Genomic DNA, 25,299 nt, shown 5'->3' on the forward strand with positions numbered 1-25,299 from the left:
CAAGATCAGAGCAGAATTAAAAGACATAGAGACTAAAAGCACAATTCTAAGGATCAATGAATCCAAGAGCTGGTTCTTTGAAAAGATAAACAAAATTGACAAGCCTTGAAGAAGACTCATCAAGAAAAAAAGAGAGAAGACCCAAATAAACACAATCAGAAATGAAAGAGGAGAGATTACAACAGATACCACAGAAATACAAAGGATTGTAAGAAATTACTACAAAGAGCTGTATGCCAAGAAATTTGAAAACCTAGGTGAAATGGACAACTTTCTAGAAAAATATAATTTTCCAAAACTCAATGAAAAAGAAGCAGAAAAGCCTGACAGACCAATAACAAAAAAAGAAATTGAAGCAGTAATCAAAAAACTCCCAACACACAAAAGCCCGGGACCAGATGGTTTCACAGGAGAATTCTACAATGCATTTAAGGAAGAGCTAACCCTTATCCTTCACAGACTATTCCAAAAAATGCAAAAAGATGGGAGTCCCCCAAACTCTTTTAATGAGGCCAACATCATCCTAATTCCAAAACCAAATTAAGACACAACAAAGAAAGAAAACTTCAGGCCAATATCACTGATGAACATTGACGCTAAAATCCTCAACAAAATACTGGCAAACCACATCCAACAATACATTAAAAAGATCATACACCATGACCAAGTGGGATTCATCCCAGGGATGCAAGGATGGTTCAATATTCACAAATCCGTAAATGTAATACATCACATAAACAAAAGCAAAGACAAAAATCACATGATCATATCAATTGATGCAGAAAAAGCATTTGATAAGGTACAGCACCCATTCATGATAAAAACACTCAGTAAAGTGGGAATAGAGGGAGCATTACTCAACATAACAAAGGCCATATATGAGAGACCTTCAGCCAACATCATACTCAATGGCCAAAAATTAAAATCTTTTCCACTAAGATCAGGAACAAGACAAGGCTGTCCACTTTCACCACTTCTATTCAATATAGTACTGGAAGTTTTAGCCACAGCAATCAGACAAGAAAACAAAATAAAAGGAATCCAAATCAGAAAGGAGGAAACAAAACTGTCACTGTTTGCAGATGACATGATAGTATACATAGAAAATCCTATAGACTCTACCAAAAACTGCTTGACCTAATAAATGAATTTGGCAAAACAGTGGGATACAAAGTCAATATCCAGAAATCAAAGGCATTTCTGTACACCAACAATGAAACAGCAGAAGCAGAGATCAAGGAAAAAATCCCATTTGAAATAGCAAAAAGAAAAATAAAATATCTAGTAATAAACCTAACAGAAGAGGTAAAAGACCTGTATTCAGAAAACTACATAACACCGAGGAGAGAAATCAAGGAAGACACAAACAAATGGAAACATATACTGTGTTCATGGATTGGAAGAATTAATATCATCAAAATGTCCATATTACCCAAAGCAATTTACACATTCAATGCAATACCTATTAAAGTACCAATGGCTTATTTCACAGACATAGAACACACACTTCAACAATTTATATGGAATTATAAACGACCCTGAATAGCTGCTGCAATTTTGAGAAAGAAGAGTAAAGTAGGAGGGATCACAATACCCGACACTAAACTATACTACAAGGCCACTGTAATCAAAACAGCCTGGTACTGGCATAAAAACAGGCACATAGAAAAATGGAACAGAACAGAGAGCCCAGAAATAAGCCCAAGTTTCTATGGTCAATTAATATTTGACAAAGGAAGCAGCAACATAAAATGGAGTAAAAATAGCCTCTTCAACAAATGGTGTTGGGAGAACTGGACAGCCACGTGCAAAAAAAAGAAACTCAAGCACCAACTTACACCATATACAAAAATAAATTCAAAGTGGATAAAAAACTTAAATATAAAACGTGACACCATTAAAGTCCTAGAGGAGAACATAGGTAGGAAAATCTCAGATATTTCATGAAGAAACTTTTTTACTGACGTGTCCCCTATATCAAGGGACATAAAGGAAAGAATAAACAAATGGGACCTCATCAAAATAAAAAGCTTTTACACAGCTAAAGAAAACAGTATCGAAATAAAAAGAGAACCAACTGTATGGGAAAACATATTTGCCAATGATACCTCAGACAAGGGTTTAATCTCCAAAATATACAAAGAACTTACATGACTCCACTCTAAGAAGACAAGCAACCCAATTAAAAAGTGGGCAAAGGACTTGAACAGACACTTCTCCAAGAAGGACATATGGAAAATCCAAAGACACATGAAAAGATGTTCAATATCACTAGCTATCAGAGAGATGCAAATTAAAACCACAATGAGATACCATTTCACACCAGTCAGAATGGCCATCATAAACAAAGCAACAAACAACAAGTGTTGGAGAGGTTGTGGAGAAAAGGGGACCCTAGTGCACTGTTGGTGGGACTGCAGAATGATACAACCACTATGGAAAGCAGTATGGAACTTCCTCAGAAAACCAAAAATGGAGCTGCCTTTTGACCCAGCAATTCCACTGTTGGGACTCTATCCTAAGAATACTAAAACACCAATTCAAAAGAACCTATGCATCCCAATGTTCAAAGCAGCACAATTTACAATAGCTAGATGCTGGAAGCAACCAAGATGCCCATCAGTAAATGAATGGATCAAAAAACTATGGTACATTTACACAATGGAATTCTATGCAGCAGAAAGAAAGAAGGAGCTCCTACCCTTTGCAACAGCGTGGATGGAGCTGGAAAACATTATGCTTAGCGAAACAAGCCAGTCAGTGAAAGACAAATACCATATGATCTCAGCTTTAACAGGAACCTAAATAACAAAACAAAGAAACAAGCAAAGTATAACAAAAGACCCTGAAATAGAGGACAGGCTGACAGTGACTGGAGGGGAGAGAAGAGGGAATTTAAGGGGACAGTGGGAAGGGTTCACAGGAACAAACGCAAAGAACACATGGTCATAAACTAAGGGGAGGGTGGTAATGGGAGGGAAGTGGGGAGGGTGGGAGCGGGGACTGGATTGGGAGTAGAAAGGAGAAAACTGGATTTGAACAATGATTAAAATAAAAAAAAAAGAAAAAAATGTGCAAACTGAACTCACTGCTACGCAATAAGACTGGCTGATTAAGGAGAGATTTTGGAATTGAGAACATTAGCCACACCCCACCCCTAATAATCCTCTTCACCCTCATATATACACCACGGGAGGGACAGCTGTCCTGCTGGCAGTTAAGCCTGACCTGACATCTGTTATAACTCCTCTCCTGATCCCTGTAAGCCCAGACCCTTTGGTGAAACATTACAGTTTCATGGCTTCTGGTGTGTTGTCACCTTCTTCTTCAGCATGGTGTGTCTACTTATAAAGGACAATGCCATACCTGCTTCAAATTCTGTTTTCTTAATTTCATCAACAGATGTATGCATTTGAAATGCGTATTGTTCCTTTTTATAACACTTCAATAATTTCTTCTTCTTGTTCAAAATTGTAAATCCTTATAGCCTTGCACAGCCTGATCCAGCTGCTGTCTCCCTAAATTTATGCTGTGCTCCACATTCTCTCATCACTTTACTGAAATGATTGACAGACAAGAAATGCACATGCTGAAAGCTTGCAAATTCCTTCTTCTTGGAGAATACCTAAGAGTAAAATGGTAGGACAACTCACTGGAAGTATGCTTTCCATTTTAAGATGCCCATCTCTTTTCCAGAGTGGTTATAATATTTTGTAGGTCTATCAGCTGTGCACCAGAATCCTATTTCCTCCACATTATTGTCAACACTTGACATAGTCCATGTTGTAAATTTATACATTATAATAGCTATGTAGTAGAATCATACTATGGTTTTAATTTTCTTTTTTGTTTTCACTAATGATGGTGAGCATTTTTCCATGTGCTTATTTGAAATCTAATATATATTCTTTGATAACATGTTTGTTTAAAGTTTTGACCATTTTTTCCTTTGATTATTGTTTAATTTTGAGTGTTCTCTATATATTGTAAATGGAAGCCCTTTATCAGATATAAGCTTTGAAAATAGTTTTGCCAAGTTTGTGGCTTACCTTTACATTCTCCTATTTGTGTCTTTCATTGAGCAGATCATTTTTAACTTTAGTGAGGTCCAGTTTATCATTTTGAATGAGTTTTGTTTTTGAAGAGGCAAGATGGAGAAGAAATAAATGGAAGTTACACTAACCTCCTCCTTGGACCAATCTGGAATTACAACAAAATTGTGGAGAAATCACCCAGAACAAACAACTGAACAATAGTGAGAGAGATGCCTTATAACCTTGGACAGACAGAATAATCATCATTAGCACTAACTGACTGATAAGGAGTGTGTAGGAGACTTGAGAAGACTGGCTGGGTGCCTACAGGAGGCATTGCCCAAGGGATAATTAAAAAACTGGTTGGATCCCCCTGAGAAGTGTGGGGTCTAAATCCTAAACTGGGATCCCCCAAAAGTACACAGTAACAACTGGCAGTGAAAAGTGGCAAGGATATTTTCTGCCAGAGACAAATGGCTAGAGATGCAAAGAGCAGTTTAAAGGGCCAATGCACCTATTTTAATTTGTAGTCACTTGCCTGGGACTCCATCAAAAGCAAGGGAAGAGTGGGCTAGCGACACCTGAGGAGAAACTGGAACAAATGCTTTGGGGAGACAGCTGAGAGCATAGATGCCAGGATCCTGGTGCTGAGTCATCTTCCATGTGGCAGCAACCTGAGTGGAAACAACAGCACCACTCCTAGAAGAGACTCTACCCTTGCTATGTGGTGTTTTGAGTGCACAGTGACTATACTATGCACTCAACTGAAGGGGACAGCCACATACAGTAGATCCCTGGGAAAAGGTGAGGGCAGAGTGAACTAAAGACACTTGAGAAGAGAATGGAGATTGAAGCTTTGGGGAAAGAACTGAGAGAGTAGAGCCTGGGGTCTAGGTACTAAATCATTAATTATTCCTACGGCAGAAGTTATCCCGCTCAGTCAGACAACTCCCCTACAAGCAGCAACAGCCAAAGGAGAAACAATAATCCCAAACCCAGGAGGGATTCTGCCCTGTCCTATGGGGCTTAAGCCTGACTGTTGAGTGCAGAGTGACTAGATTAACAACTGAAGGAGATAGCCACAGAGAGTAGATCTATGGCAGTCCCAGAGCAGGCTGCCTAATGTCAGATGGGGTCAACATCTGACATCACCAGAGGTGGATCCAGAAAGAAAAAAAACAGTGGTAAATACGAGAGGCTACTGATACAAAATCCACTGTGGTCTTCTTCATGATAAGCGATATTTTCTTTCCTGCATAACTTCTTAATATTCCTTTTTTTGTCTATCAAGTCTGTGCATACTAAGTCACTACATTTTATATTATAGTTTCTTTTCTTTCTTATAATAGTCTTAATCTCTTTACACTCTTATTAATACTGGTTCATTTGCTCTTGATAGTGGGATTGCAGGGGTAGGGAGTTATTTTTGTGGATGAGGGTTTGTTCCCTGGGCTTTGTAGTTTTGTTCTGGCAGCACCTGCTCAAGATCATATAAAACATTGCAGGTGGAGTGACCCTCAGTCAACCAGCTGGAGGGAAGGTACCAAATAATGACCTAACAAAAATCAAAACCCAATTATCTAAAAAGCCAACATAAATGGCATAAAAGATATCTGAAGAGGATCAGGTTCAGGAGATCAAGGAGACTGCACCACTGAATCTCACAGGTCTCCTACCATAGAAGCTCACCCCACAAATTTAGGGAGTCAAATTAGATCTATTTAAGAAACAGAGAAAAACAAGAGAAGTTTCACAAACAATGAGAAGACAAAGAAACAAACCCAAAATGAAAAGAAAGGAGGAAGCCTCAGAAAGAATGCTAAATGAAATAGAGGCAAGTCAACTATAAGATACGGAGTTCAAAACAATGGTTATAAGGAAGTTCAACGAGCTCAGTGATAATTACCAAAGCTACAGAGAAGCTACAAGGAACTTACTACAAATTACATCAGCATGAAAAAAGGATGTAGAAGCCATTGAGAAGAGCCAAGAGGAAATGAAGAATGCAATTTTTTAATTAAAAAACATAGTAGAAGGAATAAAAAACAAGCTAGGTGAAGCAGAGGATCAAATCAGTGAGCTGGAGGGCAAGGTAGAAAAAAAATCCCAAAAAAGAATAAAAAAAGGAAAAAAAGACTCAAAAAGCATGAAGAGTTAAGGGAAATGCAAAACAACATGAAAAGTATTAATATTCATATAATAAGGATGCTAGAAGGAGAAGAAAAAGAGCAAAAGATAGAAAACCTATTTAGATAAGTAATAATGGAAATCTTCACTAATTTGATGGGAAAGAAAGTCACACAAATCCAAGAAGCAAAGAGGTTCCCAATCAAAAAGAATTTAAAGAGGCCCATTCCAAGTCATATCATAACTTAAATAGCAAAATTCAAAGACAAAGAGAGAATCTTAAGGGCAAAAAAGGGAGAAATAGGAGGTGACATACAAGCCCTGATAAGGCTAGCAGTTGATTTCTCTACAAAAACACTATAACCAGAAGGGAATATCAAGAAATATTCCAAGTAATGAGAAGCAAAGGCCTGCAAGCAAGACTTCTTCATCCAGCAAGGTTTTCAGTTAAAATTGAAGGTGAAATAAGGACTTTCCCAAACAAAAGAAGGCTGAAAGAATATACTTCCACCAAACCACCATTGCAAGATATACTAAAGGGACTACTATAAGACAAAGGAAAAGTGAGAGAAAGAGGAACTCAGGTACAAAGGGGTAAAGTGGAAATGAATAAGTACCTATCAATAATAACCTTAAATATAAATGGATTAAATGCTCCAATCAAAAGACATAGGGTAGCTGAATGTATAAGAAAATATGACCTGAAAATATGCTGCCTACAGAGACCTATCTCAGAACAAATGACCTACACAGACTGAAAATGAAGGGTTGGAAAAAAATATTCCAAGGAAATGCACAGGAAAGAAAAGCTGGGGCAGCAACACTTATATCAGACCTAACAGACTTCAACAAATGTCTATAAAAAGATTCCCAGGATGACATTTTATAATACTCAAGGGAAGAATTTATCAAACAGATATAAATATTACAAACATATATGTACCCAACATAGGAGCACCCAGATACATAAGGAAAGTCTTGGAGGACTTCAAGAAAGATATACACAGGAACAGACTTATATTAGGGGAATTTATCACCCACTGTCTAAAATGGATAGGTATCCCAAACAAAATATGAAGAAGAACTTAACTGATTTATGCATGTTTGCTTTCATCCCAAAGAGGCAAAATACACATTCTTACACATTCTTTTCAAATGCATGTGGAACATTTTCAAAGACAGGTCATGTGATAGGACACAAAACAAGCATCAACAAATTCAAGAAAGTTGAAATCATATCAAGCCTATTCTAACTGCAAGGGCCTAAAACTAGAAACCAACTTCAAGGAAAAAAATTAAAAAGCACTCACATGCATGTGGATTGAATAGCATGCTATTAAACAATGAGTGAGATCATAATGAGATCAAGGAGCAAGTCAACAAGTTTCTGGAAACAAAAAATAAATGAACTCACAACAGTCTACGATTTATGGGACATAGCAATGGCAGTCTTAGAGAGGGAAGTTCATACTGATACAGGCCAACTTAGAAAAGATAGAAAATTTCAAATAAACAGCCTAACCCTATGTCTATAATTGCTGAATGGACAACAGCAAACAAAGACCACAGATGATAAAAGGAAGGAAATACTGAAGTTCAGAGCAGAATTAAACAATATAGAGACTAAAAGAACAATTCTAACACCAATAAACACAGGAGCTCATTCTTTGAAAAGATTAGCAAATCTACAAATCTTTAAGCTGACTCATCAAGGAAAAATGAGAGAGGACTCAAATAAACAAAATCAGAAATGAAAGAGGAGATATTACAATTGAACCACAGAAATACAAAGTATTGAAAGAAATTACTATGAACAACTATGTACCAAAAATATAGTCTTTCAAAAAATTCTTATTGAAGAATCACAAAGCCTGAACAGATTTATAACAGCTAGCAAAATGAAAGCAGTAATCAAATAACTCCTGGCACACAAAAACCCTGGACCAGATGGTTTCACAGCAGAATTTTACAAAACATTTAAGAAGAGCTAACCCCTATAATTCTAGAATATTCCAAAAAATCCAGAAGGAACACTCCCGAACTTGTTTTATGAGGCCAGCATCATCTTAACACCAAAACCAGACAAAGATACAACAACAAAAAAAGTCCAGGCCAATATTGCTGATGAACACAGACACTAATTCCTCAACAAAATATTGACAAACTGCATTCAGCAATACATGAAAAACATCATAAACCATCATCAAGCAGGATTCATCTCAAGGATGCAAGGATGTTACAATATATGCGAATCAATAAACATAATATAGCACATAAACAAAAGGTGAGACAAAAATCCCAGGAACATATCAATAGATACTGAAAAAGCATTTGATAAGGTACAGCACCCATTTATGATAAAAAGCACTCAGTAAAGTGGGAGTAGAGAGCATATTTCAACATAATAGAGGCCATATTCAAGAAACCTACATCAAGTATTATACCCAATCGGCAAAAATAAAAGCTTTCCCACTAAGAACAGGAACAATACAAGGATGTCTGATTTCATCACTTCTATTCAACATAGTATTGTTCTAGCTACAAGGATCAGACAAGAATAAGAAATGAAAGGCATCCAAATTAAAAAGAAGGAAGTAAAACGACCATTGTTTTAAAATTATGTGATAAAGTATATAGAAAATCCTATATACTCCACCAAAAACTACTAGACCTAATAAGTGAATTTGGCAAAACAGTGGGATACAAAGTCAATATTCAGAAACCAAAGGCATTTTTGTATACCAACAATGAAGTATCAGAAACAGAAATCAGGAAAAAAATCCTATTCAATATAGCAACAAGAAAAATAAAGTACATTGGAATAAAGCTAACCACGGAGATAAAAGACCTATACTCAGAAAACTACACAACATTGATGAAGAAATTAAGGAAGACACAAATAAATGGAAGCATATACCATGTTCATGGACTGGAAAAATTAACATCATCAAAATGTCCATACTACTGAAAGCAATTTATAGATTCAATGCAATCCCTATTGAAACACTAATAACATATTCCACAGATATAGATAAAACATTTCAAAAATTTATATGGAACCATAAATGACCCTGAATAACTGCAGTAATTTTGAGAAAGAGGAACAAAGTAGGAGGGATCACAATACCTGAATCAAACTATATTGCAAGGCCACATTACTGTAATCAAAATAGCATGGTACTGACTTAAGAACATACCCCAAAATCAAGGGAGCAAATTAGAGATCCCAGAAATAAACCCAAGTCTCTATGTCCAATTCATATTTGACAAAGGGGTTAGAAGCATAATAGGGAGTAAAAATAACCTCTTCAACAAATGGTATTGGGAGGTATGGACAGCTACATCCAAAAAAAAAAGAAAAAAAGAAAGAAACTCTATCACCAACATACACCATACACAAAAATAAACTCAAAATTATTAAAAGAATGTAAGCCTCAACACTATAAAAGTTCTAGAGGAGAACATAGGCAGGAAAATCTCACATATTCCATGCAGCAATATTTTCACTTATATGCCCACTAGAGTGAGAAACATAAGGGAAATAATAAAAAATGGGATGTCATTAAAATAAAAAGTGAGGCAGCTACTGTCCTGCAGTGACCATGAATGCTGCAGATGCTTGAGACACAAGAAAGCATACACACGGACTACCGAGTTCTGTGGAGAAATAGGAATGGAATGGCCACTCTTAAGAGGGGAGCACCCCATCTTTCTGCCTGAGAAGGCTTTTATTAAGAATAGAAATGCAGTTTATTGATTATAGTCTGGCAGGGAAGATCAAACGAATAGGTAGCTTTCAAAGGGCTGACAGAGCTCACATTGAGTTTTTGGGGTTTTATCACTGAAAAGGCCACAGGACCTAAAAGCTAGTTTCATTTCCTGCCCTCACCTTCATATTCTAATTCAAGAGCATCCTCCAGCAAGCAGATATCACAGGATCTTGCATATTCTATGCCCCAGGTCTAATTACCCCAGGGGTTTGCTGACTCTGGTCTGGACTGCACCACCTCTGTTATTTCTGCAGACCTGAGTTGGGCAGATGAGACAAATGTAGCCAGAAGATTTGGATTTCTCACAGGTAGAATAAGGACTCAGGCTTTGTGAAAGCCAAGGGGGCAGGGGTCGATCACCCCCTCATTTCCACAGCCCCCTGAGTCTCTTCCCTGGTGGCTTTTCCACATGATTGTGTTTGTCTTAGATTCATCCTCTTCAGAGAATCATTACCCATCATTGACTACCAACCAAGCAATGGGAGCCAGACATAGAACAGGCAGCATTCATGTCAGGGAAACAAGTTTTGTCTCCTTAATGTCTCCTGGTTTGGTGGTCTCTCACTCAGCCATAGCCACAGGGGGTTACAGCTTCCTGAGACCAGGCAAGGAGGACCCCAACAAAAAAGCTTCTGCATGGCTAAGTAAAACAGCATTAAAATGAAAGAAGAATCAACCACATGGGAAAACATATTTGCAGTTGATACCTCAGACAAGGGTTTGAGCTCCAAAATATATAAAGAACTCACATGGCTCCACTTAAGAAAGACAAACAACTGAATTAAAAAATGGTCAAAGGATCTGATCAAACACTTCTCTAAGGAGGACATATAGAGGGCCCAGAGCCATATAAAAAGTTGCTCAGCCTCACTAGTCATGGGAGAGGCAAATTAAAACCACAATGTGATACCACTTCACACTGGTCAGAATGGCCATCACAAACAAATGAAAAACAAGTGCTGGAGAGGTTATGTAGAACAGGGAACCCTTGTACACTGTTGGTGGGAATGCAGACTGGTGTATCCACTTTTGAAAACAGTAGGAATTTCCTCAGAAAACAAACATGGAACTGCCTCTTAAAGCAGCAATTCCACTGCTGGGCTTATACCATAGGAATCCTGAAACACCAATTGAAAAAAAACCTATTCACCCCAATGTCAATAGCAGCACAATTTAAAATATCCAAGTTCTGGAAGTAGGCTACATTTACACAGTGGAATACTGTGCAGCAGAAAGAAGGAAGGAGCTTCTACCCTTCGCGACAGCATGGGTGGATCTGGAGAGCATTATACTAAGTAAAATAAGACAGGTGGTGAAAGACAAATACCATAGGATCTCACCAGTAAGTGGAACCTCATCAACAAAACAAACAGCAAGCTAAATATAACCAGAGACATTGAAATAAAGAACAAACTGACAGTAACCAGAGGGTAGGTGGGGCAGGATAACTGGGGGAAAAAGGGATGGGTCTTCAAGGAGCATGTATAAACTTCACATGGAGAAAGCCAAAAGGGGTTAGGATCAAGGTTTGGAGGAGTGGATGTCTGGGATGAGGGGAAAGTACAGGGGAGGAAATTGAGACAACTGTACTTGAACAACAATGAAAAAAATAAAATGCATAAATCGATGTGGAAAAAATAAAAGAAAATTGATTTATTTCTTTAAAGAAAAAATTTGTTTTTGATGTTATATATAAGAAATATTTGGCAAATCCAAGATCACAAAGATTTTCTGCTATGCATTCTTCTGAAACTTTTAAAATTTTAGTTTTTATATTTTGGTCTAGGGTTAGCTTTGAGTTCATTTGTATATGTGGTTCAAGGAATTGATGAAATACTACTTTTGCATATGTATAGTCAATTGTTTCAGTATCACATATTGAAATACTATCTTTCTCTATTAAATATCCTTTGTATTTTGTTCTAAGTAATTTTCTATATATATACAATTACAGATTTTTGGGCTCAGTTTGGTTCTGTTGATCTATTTATCTATCTTGATGCAAATACTATGCTATATTGATTACTGTAGTTTTATCTTGTCTTGAAATCAGGTAGTATTAGCCCTCTGACTTTTACACATTGTTCTTTTTCCAAGTTGGTTTGCCTATTCTAGGTCCTTTAGATTTTACTATGAATTTTGGAATGAGCTTTCAAATTGCTTTAATAATGCTGTAATTTTTAAATAGTTTTATTTAATTAAAATCTATATAGCATAAAATTCACACATTTTATGTGTGCAACTGAAAGGTTTAAAATAAATTTATAGAGATGGGAAACTATCAAAGTTCAGTTTCAATATGTTCATCACCCCCAAATATCCCTCACATCTGTATGCAGTCAATTTTGTTTCCCACCATCAGCCCTAAGCAACCATTCATTTTATTTCTGGTTTTTTTTTTTTTGCATTTTTGTTTTCTCAACATTTTATATAAATGGAATCGACAATATACAGTACCACATCTAACTACTTTTACTTGTCATGATGTATTGAGGTTATTCCATGTTGTTACATGTGTCAGTATTTCATTCCTTCTTACTGTTTGGCAGTTTCTATTTTATTAATAGCCAGATTCAGTTGACTGGCTTACCTGGATCGGTCCAGTTTTTTTGCACCTGTGGATAATGTTGCTGCAAATATGTGCACACAAGTCTGTGTGTGAATGTACACTGTCATCTCTTTTAGGTAGAGTCCCAGTAATGCAACTGGTGGGTTATATGCTATGGATGTGTTCAACTTTTAAAAACGTAGATTTTATTTTTACAGCAACGTTATTTCACAGAAAAATTCAGAGAATATGAAGTTTCTGTAAGTTCCCTACCCCCATACATGTGCAACCACCACACCATCAACATCCCCGCCAGAGTGGTGCATTAGTTATAATTGGTGAACTTATATTGATATATCATCATCCAAAGTCCATAGTTTACACTGTTGTTTTGAGAAATGTGTAATGTCATGTACCCACACATTATCATAGGATATTTTCACTGACTTAAAAGTCCTTCATGCTCCACATACATATTCATCCCTCCCTCTTCTTCAATTACTGACAACCACTGATCTTTCTACTGTCTCTAAGGTTTCTCTCTTACAGAATATCATAAAATTAGAATCATACAGTATGTAGTCTTTTCAAATTTGCTTTTTTTCACTTAGCAATATGCATTTAAGTTTCTTCTATATATTTTCAGAATTTGATAGTTCATTTCCTTTTATTATTTAATAATATCCCATTATCTTGAAGGAGCATATCTTACTTATCCATTTACCTACTGAATGATGTCTTGGTTGCTTCCAAGATTTTGGAAAATATGAATAAAACTGCAAGAAGCATCTGTGTGCATATTTTTTGTGTGAACATAAGTTTTTAACTCATTTGGCTAAATATCAAGTAGTGTGAGTACTGGATTGAATGGGAAGAGTATGTTTAGTTTTGTAAAAAACCACCAAACAGTCTTGCAAAGAGGTTGCACCATTGTGCCTTTTTGGGCATTTTCATCAACACTAAAAGAGGGAGTACCCACTGCTCCACAGCCTCAGTAGTACAGTGTTGTCAGTGTTCTGGATTTTTGCCATTCTAATAGGTGTGCAGTGGGATCTCATTGTTTTAACTTTCAATCCTCTGATGATGTAGAGCACCTTGTCATAAGCTTATATGTCATCTATACATCTTCTTTGGTGAGATGTCTATTCAGGTCTTGTACCCAAGTATATTTTCTCATGGTTGAGTTTTAAGTTCTTTGTGTATTTTTGGATAGCAGTCTTTAATCAAACATGTCATTCACAAGTATTTTCTCCCAGTCTATGGTTTATCAATTATTAATTTCATGAACATAAGCAACTTGGCTGTTATATCCAAAATGTCATTGCTGTAGCCAAGGTCACTTAGATCATAGCTTCTATCTAGAAGTTTATAGTTGCATATTTTACACTTCGGTCTGTGACACATTTTGAGTTCATTTTAGGGAAAGATGTAGGTATGTGTGCTGGCACCTTGTCTACAAACCAGGAATGGAATAAATGCCAGAACCTGACCCTGGCATCCTGATCTCAGATGGGCAGAAAATAAGTGTTTATTGTTTAAGCAATTCCATATATGATATTTTGTTTTGACAGCCTGAGATAAGATACCCTACACTTATGACGTATTATCTTCCCATAATCAGAGAAGGAAGTTAAATTTCATAATCCACTACACCATTCTGTTTCTATTTGCATTAACCAAGACCCCCTTGTTTTTTACAGATAGAAACTAAACTGAAAAAAAAAAAAACAGTAACAAATGCAATAAAGGAACCAATTGGCTTGTGTATCTGGGAAGCCTATGGGAAGGTTGAATCTTGAGGTTCCAAAATTCTATCAGAATTCCATCTATCAGCTGTGTGTGACTGATGCCACACATCTGCCTTCCTCCAAGTGGAAGCTAGGTGGGCACAGCCTTGGCCCCAGGTGTCCCAATGCCTTCTGTAATCTCCCCCATATCACAGGGGATGTCTGAGAAAGACACTTTCCTGAGCTCCTTGGTGGTTTTCTACTAGGTTCTAACCAAGAGTAGTATATTTTCAGCAGGTTTGAAAAGCCTAGGAGAAAGAGAATCCATTGTTATCCCACAGTAGGCAGGTGTGTGGGAAGAGAAAGTGTGCAGATGTGGGTTTTGTCATTAATTTCCGGGTGTCCTGTTCAATCAGCCACATTATTACTGCTCCCAGCATAAGAGGGTACTAGCAAGCTTCCCTGGAAATCCTGCATTTCTGATTTCCAGAAATTTAGAAGTACCAACTCTGACCTTTCCTCTCCAGCCCTGCCAAAGGCCCTGCCAGCCACTGAAAACTGGCCAGGGGCCCCAGCAACTCGAAAGTCCTGGAAAATTTGTTTTTCTGACAGAATTGATGAATAAAATAAACAAGCCCCTCACAGCTGTTTTCAAAAGCAACAAAAGGACCCTCTTTTACTCTCCATATCAATTTCCCAATAAACATAAACTTTCTTTAGCCATTTGCCCAAATCTGAAAAAAAATCACTATGTTTGGTCTCAACCTTAGGAAGTTCTTTGTAGTTACAGGATGGATGGTAGGGACACTACTCTCTCAGGCAATGGTCACAAACAATGGAAACAGGAATAGGAGTGACATTAGAGAAGCAAGATACCCACAAGGCTGTTCTCTTGACCAACTCACAGTAGTTATCCTAAGAGTGGTCTTGCTTTCAAATTTTATGAAAAATGAAACCAATTGTATTGCCCAATAAATGTACATGCTACTTATAGAGGGCAGAGATTCCAAAAATTCTATTAGCATTTTCTCTAATAAATAGCGGTTATATTTAGTCTAATTTACTGACAATCAATGCACTTAGAGATTAATGGAGAGAAACATCATACTGTATGTTAGAAATGAAAACTAATCTTTCATCTGTATAACAGACTTTAATTTCTTCACCTTAGTAACTAATTAATTTAAAACCTTTCATATAAATTGGTAGTCACAAAATAGTCATGGAGATGTCAAGTAAGGCACAAGATATACAGTCAGTAATACTGTGATAACTCTGTGTGGTGACAGTTGGGTACTTGAAATATTGTGCATGTCACTTTGTAAACTACATGATTGTTTAACCATCTGAAAATAATAGAAAATAATATTGAATGTATGCTATGGTTGAAAAAGAAAAATTAAAAATTAAATCACCTAATTTTTATATATAGAAATTATGAGTCTATATACAAACATGTTTTCTTATATATTTTTAGAGAGAGGAAGAAAGGGAGAAAGAGAAAGAGAGAAACATCAATGTGTGGTTGCCTCTTGAACACCCCCAACTGGGGACCTGGCCCACAACCCACGCATGTGCCCTGATTAGGAATCAAACCAGTGACCTTTTGGTTCACAGTCTGGTGTTTAGTCCACTGAGCCACACCAGCCAGGGCCAATTTCTGTTTCTAAAGACTAATTTAGACATTTAACATGCATTGAGAACATTTTAGGGCAAGAGCTGAAGTGTTACAGAGACATAAAAACAGATGATATAAGCAAGACAGGATTTTCCCTCTTCTATTACTCTTATGATTATGAAATAGCTGTGACCAGTTGATAGACAGTTCTCCTTACAGTCATTAAGTAGGTGCCCAGATTACCCATTTGGATTCTCCTCCATATCACATGGGATTTTCCCAACCTTCAACTTTGGCACTAGGTCAATGCCACATGTTGGCTGAAGCCTGTTGTAACAAAAAGAACAGGTGGAGCACAGAGCAGCCCTTACTGCCCTGTTGGTGATCAAACACTGACATGTGCTCTTTCGTGACTATGCCTTGGTCACACAGCTGCTGCCCCTTACTGTCAAGCATGTGGCAGCTATAGTTGAACCATCTGCCTGGCTGAAATCTACTCTTTAAAAGAGGTTCTGGGAAATTCTAACTGTGCCCAGCAGAGAGTGACATGAACACTTGGGTACCTATGAGACAACTGAGTCTTTCTGAATGCACCTCTTTGTCCATCATTTTGCATTCTTCTTCCTGTCCAGTAGATGGTCAGTCCACTGAACTTGAAATTATCCACTTGCCTTTACTATATCAAATTGTCCATAAACAATCTACTGACTGGTTGTCCTTGTGTTCACATCTGATATGAACTGTCAGACAGTGAATGTTCTTCTATAGGTAGCCTTATTCCTCAAACTGAAGTTTGGAAGAACATTTATGCAGTTACACACAACTTTGATTCATCTTTTTCATTACTATGTAGAATGTCATCGTCTCAAACACACAATTTATTCACTTGTTTCAGTATTTTATTATTTTAAAATGCTGCCATAAATACTTTTATAACTCCCTGTGCATATATCAAGAGTTTATCTTGGATCTGTGTGCATCTGTGTGTCTATGTGTCAGTGAGTATGTATATGTGTGTAAGTCAGTGACTGTATCTTTGTGTGTCTATGTGTCAGTGTGTATTTCTGTGGTATGTGTGTTTGTGTGTTTATGTGTCTGTGTGGGAGTATGCATCTATGTGTCTGTATGTGTCTGTGTGTGTTTTAGTGAGTGTGTGCCTCTGTGTCTCTGTCCCTGTGTCTGCGTGTTGGTGTGTATGTGCCTGTGAGTGTGTGTGTAAATTCTAGACATACTATAAGATCTAAACATATTAAACTTCACTAAATATAGGTCTTATCTGAAACTCTTTGTAGCAGATGTGTTTGGGGGTTTAATTTTTAATTTTGATATTGGAAAAATAATTTGACACATATACTGTGTCTTACACATCAGTATCAGGGAGATTTGGGACAGATTATAACAGCATGCACATACACAAGTATGTCTGCACCTGTAACATGTTCCCAGGAGTATTGGTTCTTGATAATATTCTCTAAGATGCTAGAAGTTTTCTCTACATTTCTCTTTTTTTTCTGAGTTCTGACCAGAATTGCCTTTAACATCCATATCTATACCAACAATCTCTTCAAGGCAATCTAGGCTTTTCCTATTATGTGCTTCAAACCTCTTCCAGACTAGTCATTACCCAATTTCAGGCCACTTCTTTATTTTCAGGTGTTTGTTTCAGCAGCTACAATGACCATCGTCATAATGGGACATAAGTGATTTTGAACTAAGGCCCTACTCTATTCCATAATGATGTCATATTACTATTTATATCAGCACCAACCTTATTTCCAAATATGGCCCCATTCTGAGGTAGTGGGAGTTAGGGTAACACTACCCTTCTTGGATAAGCACAGTTCAACCACTACCAATATCTCTCAATGGACTCATATCAGAACATATAAAGAACTTTTACAGCACAATAATAAAAAGATGAATAACCTAATACAAAATAGGCAAATAACTAAAATAAACACTCTTCAAAGATGATAGACAAATGGCCAATAAGCACATAAAAATTCTCAATATTATTAGTTAACTGGAAAATGGAAATCAAGACTACAGCAAGATATCACTGTATACCTACCAGGATGACTATAATGATAGTTTTAAATATTAATAACATGTTTTGTTATAATGGCAGAGGATGAGGAGCCCTTTCACGTTACAGGTGGGAATGTAAACTTGTTTTACTTTGGTAAGCAGTATCGGAATTCTTCAAAATGTTAAGTAGAATTACCATATGACCCATAAATACTAATCTGAAATATATGAGGACTGTCCAGAGGTATCCAGTCATATAATTTGAAAAATAGACACATTTATTTAAGAAGACACGACACAAGAAACATTTTACATAAAATAATGATACCTCAGTCTCCTTTAAAGTAGGCACCTTCAGACCTCACACAGTTCTCTCAATACCCATCAACTGCCTTCGTATTTTCCTGAATCTTATTTACCACCTGAAATCTCTTCACTTTCAAAGGTGATTTTAGTTTTGAGAAAAGCCACAAGTGTCAGCATGCCAAACCTGGGCTATAAGAGGACTGAGTCACCTGGGTGATTTGATGTTTCACCAGAAAACTTTGCATGAGACATGATGAGCGAGTGAGCACATTGTCACGATGAAGCTGCCAGTCACCAGTTGCCAATAGCTGTGGTCTTCTGAATCATGCCAATAGTTTCTGCAAACAAATGTTCAAGCTTTACACAAACTTGATGCAGATTTGTTACTCTACTTGCTCAGTCATTTTGACCACCACAGCCATGGAGTACACATGCTCATTCAATGACCACTACAACCCCCACTGACTAGGACAGTGAAGTCATCATTGTTCATACATGCATATTCCAGTCCACTCTCTTTGGCTACTAGGTTACATCAATGCTGCTGGACATTTTCTGGACAAACCCTGTATAAGTCATATGTTCGTGACTCTGAATATAATAAAGTGATAACTTCAGAGGATTTCCTATGAAACACTCAGACCACACCCTCCAAGAGCTGAATCCCTGCCTCATAAAACCAACAGGAAAGGAGGGAAAGGAGTTGGTGAAAATGATAGTTTCCGGATTTTTAATTTGTTTCTGATTTTCTAACAATGCACTTTGGAGAAAGCCAGCACATCATTTTAGATTGGACAGCAAAAATTGAACAGACTATGGAAATAATCTGCTTCATTACGCAATACAATTGTTACTCTTTTTTTTTTTTAACAAGAGAGATACACTTCAGAAAGCGAGAGAATAGCTGAAAGCACATCATGTCATCTTTGGTTTACTGCTGAAAGTTTTGGGAACCAGCTCAGCATTTGAGGTTCAGGAAGATATTATTTCAACTTAGAAGTCACTCTACACTCGGTTTGCTAGTTTTTCTGCAGACATTGATATTTCATTCATCTCTACAATATAAAGTTTCCTTGTACTTTAAGATGTTATGGTACATGTATCCACATTTTTTAAAATTGTGCTTATTGACCAATAAAAGTAGAACTGATAGATGTACATTTTAGAAGCTCTGGAAAACAAAAATAAATAGAATTCTATCTTCAACTACAAAGAGACTCATTCTACCCTAGAAAGAGCAGGTATTCATCTAATCCTATGTATGATATACTTGTTCTGCTTGAGTGCCTCAGCTATGCCAATTTCCAAAAGTTTACAGTGTTAGATTCGCTTGAACATTTCTCAAAATATCAGCTTGGGCCAGGAGACCCATAGTCACAACAAAAATTTTGTTGAACACAGTTAAACAGTCAATGAAGACCTTTATTCAAGACTATTGCAATGGAGGAGAAAAGGCAAAGCTCAGTCAGAACTCAACTGTATTGAAATGGGACAGAAGGATTTCTAAGTGCTGCATAGAACTTTTGGGAAAGAACTGGAGGATGTTAGTAGGGAGGTTGGTGCATGGGCTGTGTCGAACACATTGAGTTTTTCCTGAGTTCGTAGATGTTTTTTCCTGCAATTAGCCACCTGTGTTTGTTAAGTGGCATTCCTAGAAGTTGGGCCCCAACTGTCCCACAGTCTGGGAGACAAGACTCTATTATCCTGAATGACAACATTACAGGGGAATGGCTTCAGGTCTTTCAGGAAGATTTTTCTGGGGTGTAAAACTTTCAAGAAAATTTTAAAAACATTTACATGTCAAAGGGATAAAGAATGAGTTTATAATTATAAGTTTTCTCATGTAAATGTTCTTAAAAACTGGAGGTGAGCATCTAGAACCAGTATGAAGTTTAGTCAAGCTGACAGGGACAGCTAGGCCTTCTTGGTTACCTCTTTATGGCAAAGGAGATTCAGCAGTGAGTACATCACCTAGGGACCTGTTGTTTTTACCAACTAGACAGCATGTAAGGTCAATGGAATGGCCTCTGACTGCACCCTTACAGAACAGACTTAGAGATAAGACTGCAAGAATAGGAACCCATTTTCTGGGATGTAGTACACACCCTGAATCAGTAAACATGTCACAGTGCTGAATCTCTGACAGGTGGAGCACATATGTTCAGGAACCAAGAGGTGTACATAGGAGCAACCTAGTTTATCATCATTCCTTGGAACTCACTTGAAGAATTTGTCATTGTATATTCAGTTTTGTGTGTCTAGAGGTCATGATGGTCAGAGAGTGAGTGCCTCTACATGGGGCTTAGCAGCGTGCACACTGCCACTCAGTGACAGCTGCTCTGTCACTTTGGCTTCTCATGCCTAGAGACCAGCATGCTCACACTGGCTGCCACCGGCATAGCTTCTTAACATGAAACTTAGAATTCAAAGTTGGCCCCAGTGGAAATTACAACTTCCAAATGCTACACATGAAGACTTCCACACCTACTCTCAGGCTTAGCTGTAAAACATTCATGAACCCACTACTGACAGCAAGCAGGAAAAGGAATGTCTATCTGAGCAGGAGAATTAACTTTAGTACCCAGGAAGAGGGGCATTTCATCTGCAAAGCAGTGGTGATGCAAAGGACCTTGATCTAGATGGAGGGTCACTGTGTTCTCCTCACAATAAACACAATATGCATTATATATCTCACTCTATGATACCTATTGTACATTGGAAAATATTGTTCCTAAGTTAGGTGGGCGGTTATTTTACTTTTTTGTAACTATCTTGATAATTTTTCTAAAACAAAGGATGTCTGCATTAAAAGTAACTGACTTTTTTATCTTTATACTCAATTAGGCCACAATTACTAATTCACTAGCTTAAAAAACAACAACCACAACAAAAATTCTTTTTATAGACAATTACATTACATTCACACTTTTTCCTCTGTAAAATAATTTTTTTAAATATGGAGAGACATCTTAGGTCATGTCACAATACTACTTTAAACATACTATTCCTTTCACTTCACCCACATAATGTTATTATATTAACAAATTCCAAATGATAATGTTCCAGAATGAAATATATGAAATATATAAAAGCTTGCTTATCAAAATGTATTCCTACATATAATTTATTAAACTATATTTCATACGTGGAAAGTAGTAGAAAATTAACAAATCCCTGGGCATATTCTTTAGGTTATTTGAGGAGGGGTTGATTTAATCCCCCCTGGAAATATAATAATCATTTTGACTCAAAAAGTATGCAGAGTTCTAAATTTTGCTACATTTTGCCAAATAGATTTTTAGTAGAGTATGTAAATTTTATATTCTTCATAACTGTGTATGGTAGCACTTTTTACCTTTCCCATTTCCATTGAGATTCTCTCTTTGAAAACAAACAGTTTAGTAGTGATCATTTTGACTGCTTTTTGGTTTTTATGATTTCAAAAGTGCTTAGGGATTGTGCTGAAGACCAGAGTCTTCCAGCATATCCTGAAAATGATCCAGGTGGTACAGTAAGAGAGCTCCAGGTACCTGTTCTGGATTTAATTGTGTTCTCACAAAATCCAGGTGTTGAAGCTCTAAACCACTGCGTGACTAGGAGATAGGGCCTTTAAAGGATCAATAAAATAGCTTTGGTCATATGGGTGAGGCTCTAATGCAATGTGACTGGTATCCTTATGAGAAGAGAAGACACCCTAGTGGAAAGGCCATGCAGGAACAGTGAGTGGGTGACTATCTGCAAGCCAGTGAAGAGGGCTCAGGAGAGACCAAACTCTCTAGCTACAGTTTGATTGTAGATTTCCAGGTTCCAGAGCTATGAGTAAATAAATAGTTGTTTAAGCCCTCTAGTCTGTGATACTTTGCTATGGCAGTTCTCTGAGACTAACAAGAGTGCCTGACCCAGTGGACATGATTCCAACCACAGCAGGCTCAGAGGGGCCTGACCCAGTTGTTAGTGTACAGTGAAGCCTGGAGGGGCACCTTCTGAGCAGTGTTTTGGTATGTGGAGTGTCATAGGTCAAGACTCCCAATGCAGCTATGTCTACACGGAAGGCCCACCCCAGTATCTTGAAAAGTGTTTTTCAACTGACTGCATCCAGACAGCAGCCACAATGCCTGGGGGGATGTAGAACAGGCTCCTGGATCAGTGCAAACCTTCACCAACACCAGAAGCTGGATAATGGAGAGAAACCCTTAAGGGCAGGGTTTCAGTTTTGAAGAACACTGGAGTCCACTTTCCTTAGAAGTAGTCATGTGTGGGAGGGTAAAATGATTTCCCAGGCAGCTCAGGCCTTCTCAGGAGTCAGGTGCACCAGGAAGGTGGGGGCATTTCCCAATGAACAAAGCATTACACTTGCACTGGATATGGATGAGCCTTTGGCGGCAATTGATTCTTTTTGTGCACTAGAGAATGTGCACCAGATCAAATCCTTATGACCATGCTGATGGTTTTAGTTCTTTTTTCTGTGTTTTATTTCCTTGTATTCTACACTGGCTAAAACCTTCATGAGAGTGTTAAATAGAAATCTTTATGGTGGATGCACTTGCTGTGTTCCAGAATTCAGAGTGAAAGTATACAATATTCCATCAGTTTAAGTGATGCTCTCTGGATGTATTTTTATAGATAATTTTATTAAGGAACTTGTGTCTGGCACTAGGTTTCTGAGAGCTAAGCTATGAATTCGGGTCAAATTTTTTAACACTTTCCTGTATCCTTTGAAAAGCTCATATTAAGTTCTATTAAGGTGATATACATGGGCTGATTTCCAAATGTTGACCCAAACTTCCTGGAGTTAATTCCATCTGACCCTGCTCTGTTTACTATTTTGTCTAGCTCTGGATTTGATGTGCTATGTTTGTGTTTTAAAATTTTACATATTATATTCATGAATAATATTGGTATATAATTTTATTTTTCTCATAAGTTTTTCTCAGGTTTTGTTACTGCAGTTATACTGGCCCCCCAAAACAAATTAGAATGAATGCTTCCAGTTCTCTTTCTATAATAACGATATTATGTCTTTCTTAGTAATGAGGAAAAGTACATTGGTGAAGGCTTAATATCCTGGAATTTTATTTTGTAAAATTATTTTAATTGTATACTAACTTTATTTAAAAATAATAGAATGAATGAGGCTTTTTATTTTTCTTTTTGTCAGTTTTTATAAATTCTATTTTTATTTTCAAAGAACTGGCCATTTTACCTAATTTTTCAAATATATTACAAATATTTGTTGCTCAATCTTCTTAATACAATGTTTTCTATTTTCAAGATGTATAATCCTGTCTTATTTTTCATTCCAGAAATTGGTGAATAGCTTTGTCTTATATAAACAATGTTTTTTTGGAGTTTAGTAATTAATATTTTCAAATAATAAACTTCTGACTCTCGGCATTGAATAACAATTTTCTGCTTTATTGATACATACAGTCACTTTATGATTTACTATTTCTTCTTTTGAGTTTAATTAGGTCTCCTTTTAAGTCTTCTTTAAAAGCAAGATGAATCATTGGTTCTCAACCTTCTAAAAATAATATTCTAAATTTTATTTAAACACCATTTTAATTCATCCCACATCTTTCACATCATTTAGTTCAATATATTTTCTGTTATCCATTGTGTTGTGTTACATAGATTGTTGGATTATTTAGAAATGTTATTCATGTTTAGTTATCTGGAATTTTTCTAGTTACCTTTCTGTTAGTAATTCAGCTTCCTTTTTAGCTGAATTACACTGTGTTCATAGAACATGTATAACTTCAATCTCTTGGAAATAGTTAAAGCTTGATTTACATTTCTGTTTTCAATTATTAGGTATAATGAAAGTATAGATATAGATATATGAGACAGAAAGGTAAAATTGGTTAATATGTTTTCCAAATTTCTGTAGTCTTATATATTTTACTTACCTATTTTATCAGTGTCTGAATAAGGTATTTTAAAGTTCCCAGTTAAGACTGAGGGTTTGTCTATTTTTTAAAATGTGTCACTGTTTTTGTTTTTTATACTTTAAACTATGATATTAGGTATACACAAACGTAGATTTGTTATGTCTTTCTGTTGAAGAATATGTTTATTATTAAGTATTCCTCCTTAACTTTTTATTTATAAAATCTTTCTTTTCTGAAATTAAAATATCCTTAAACATTTTTTCTGATATTAATACAGTAAGTGAAGATTTCTGTTCAATAGCATTTGATGTATCTTTTTCCATTCCTTTCTTTTAACTTAGCACTCTTTTTCTTTCTCTCATTCTCTATATATGTATATATGTATATACATGTTTGTGTGTGTGTGTGTATATATACACTGAAGTGTATATATATATATATATTTATATGTATGTATATATACTTAAGTCACCTTCAAAGTACTCTCCATTTGATGCAATATACCTATAGAAATGTTCTTTTACTGGTCACAACAGTTTTTATTGATTTTTTCTTTTTTAAAATTTGTCTATGTGTGTTTTCAGAATTATGTTAACAGATCTCAAATAAAATATCATATTATCCATCTTAGCTAACTTGGCAAGAGGTAACTCCCACATAAATTATACCATCTTTATAGTTTTAATATCTGATATGGCTAATCCTCCTTTTTGTTGTTTTCTTAGCTTTTCTCATGATATTTTTTAAATATGAACTTTAATAGCAACTTGTCTAGAACCAGGAAAATAAAAAGTTTCTTGGTAATTTTATTGATTGAATTAATTTCATAAATTAATTATTTAGTATTTTTAATTGTTGTTCTGTTACAGTTGTCTCAATTTTCCCCTGTCACTCTCCCCTGCCCTGTACACACCCTGCTCCCACAGTCGATTCCCACCCTATTGTCCTTGTCTGTGGGTCATTTATACATGTTCCTTAACTAGACCATTCCCCTTTTCCCTCCCTTATCCCTTTTCCCCTCATCTGGTCCCTGTCAGTTTATTCCTTGTTTCTATGCCCCTGGTTGGATTTTGCATGTTTGTTTGTTTTATTCATTAGGTTCCTGCTGTAGGTGAGATCATACAGCGTTTGTCTTTGGCCACCTGGCTTACTTTACCTAGCAAAAATACTCTCCAATTCCATCCAAGCTGTTGTTAAAGGTAAGAGTTCTTTCTTTCTTCCTGTTTCATAGTAGTCCATTTTGTAAGTGT

The sequence above is a fragment of the Phyllostomus discolor genome, chromosome 7, assembly GCF_004126475.2.
Source record: "Phyllostomus discolor isolate MPI-MPIP mPhyDis1 chromosome 7, mPhyDis1.pri.v3, whole genome shotgun sequence".
Classification (NCBI taxonomy): domain Eukaryota; kingdom Metazoa; phylum Chordata; class Mammalia; order Chiroptera; family Phyllostomidae; genus Phyllostomus; species Phyllostomus discolor.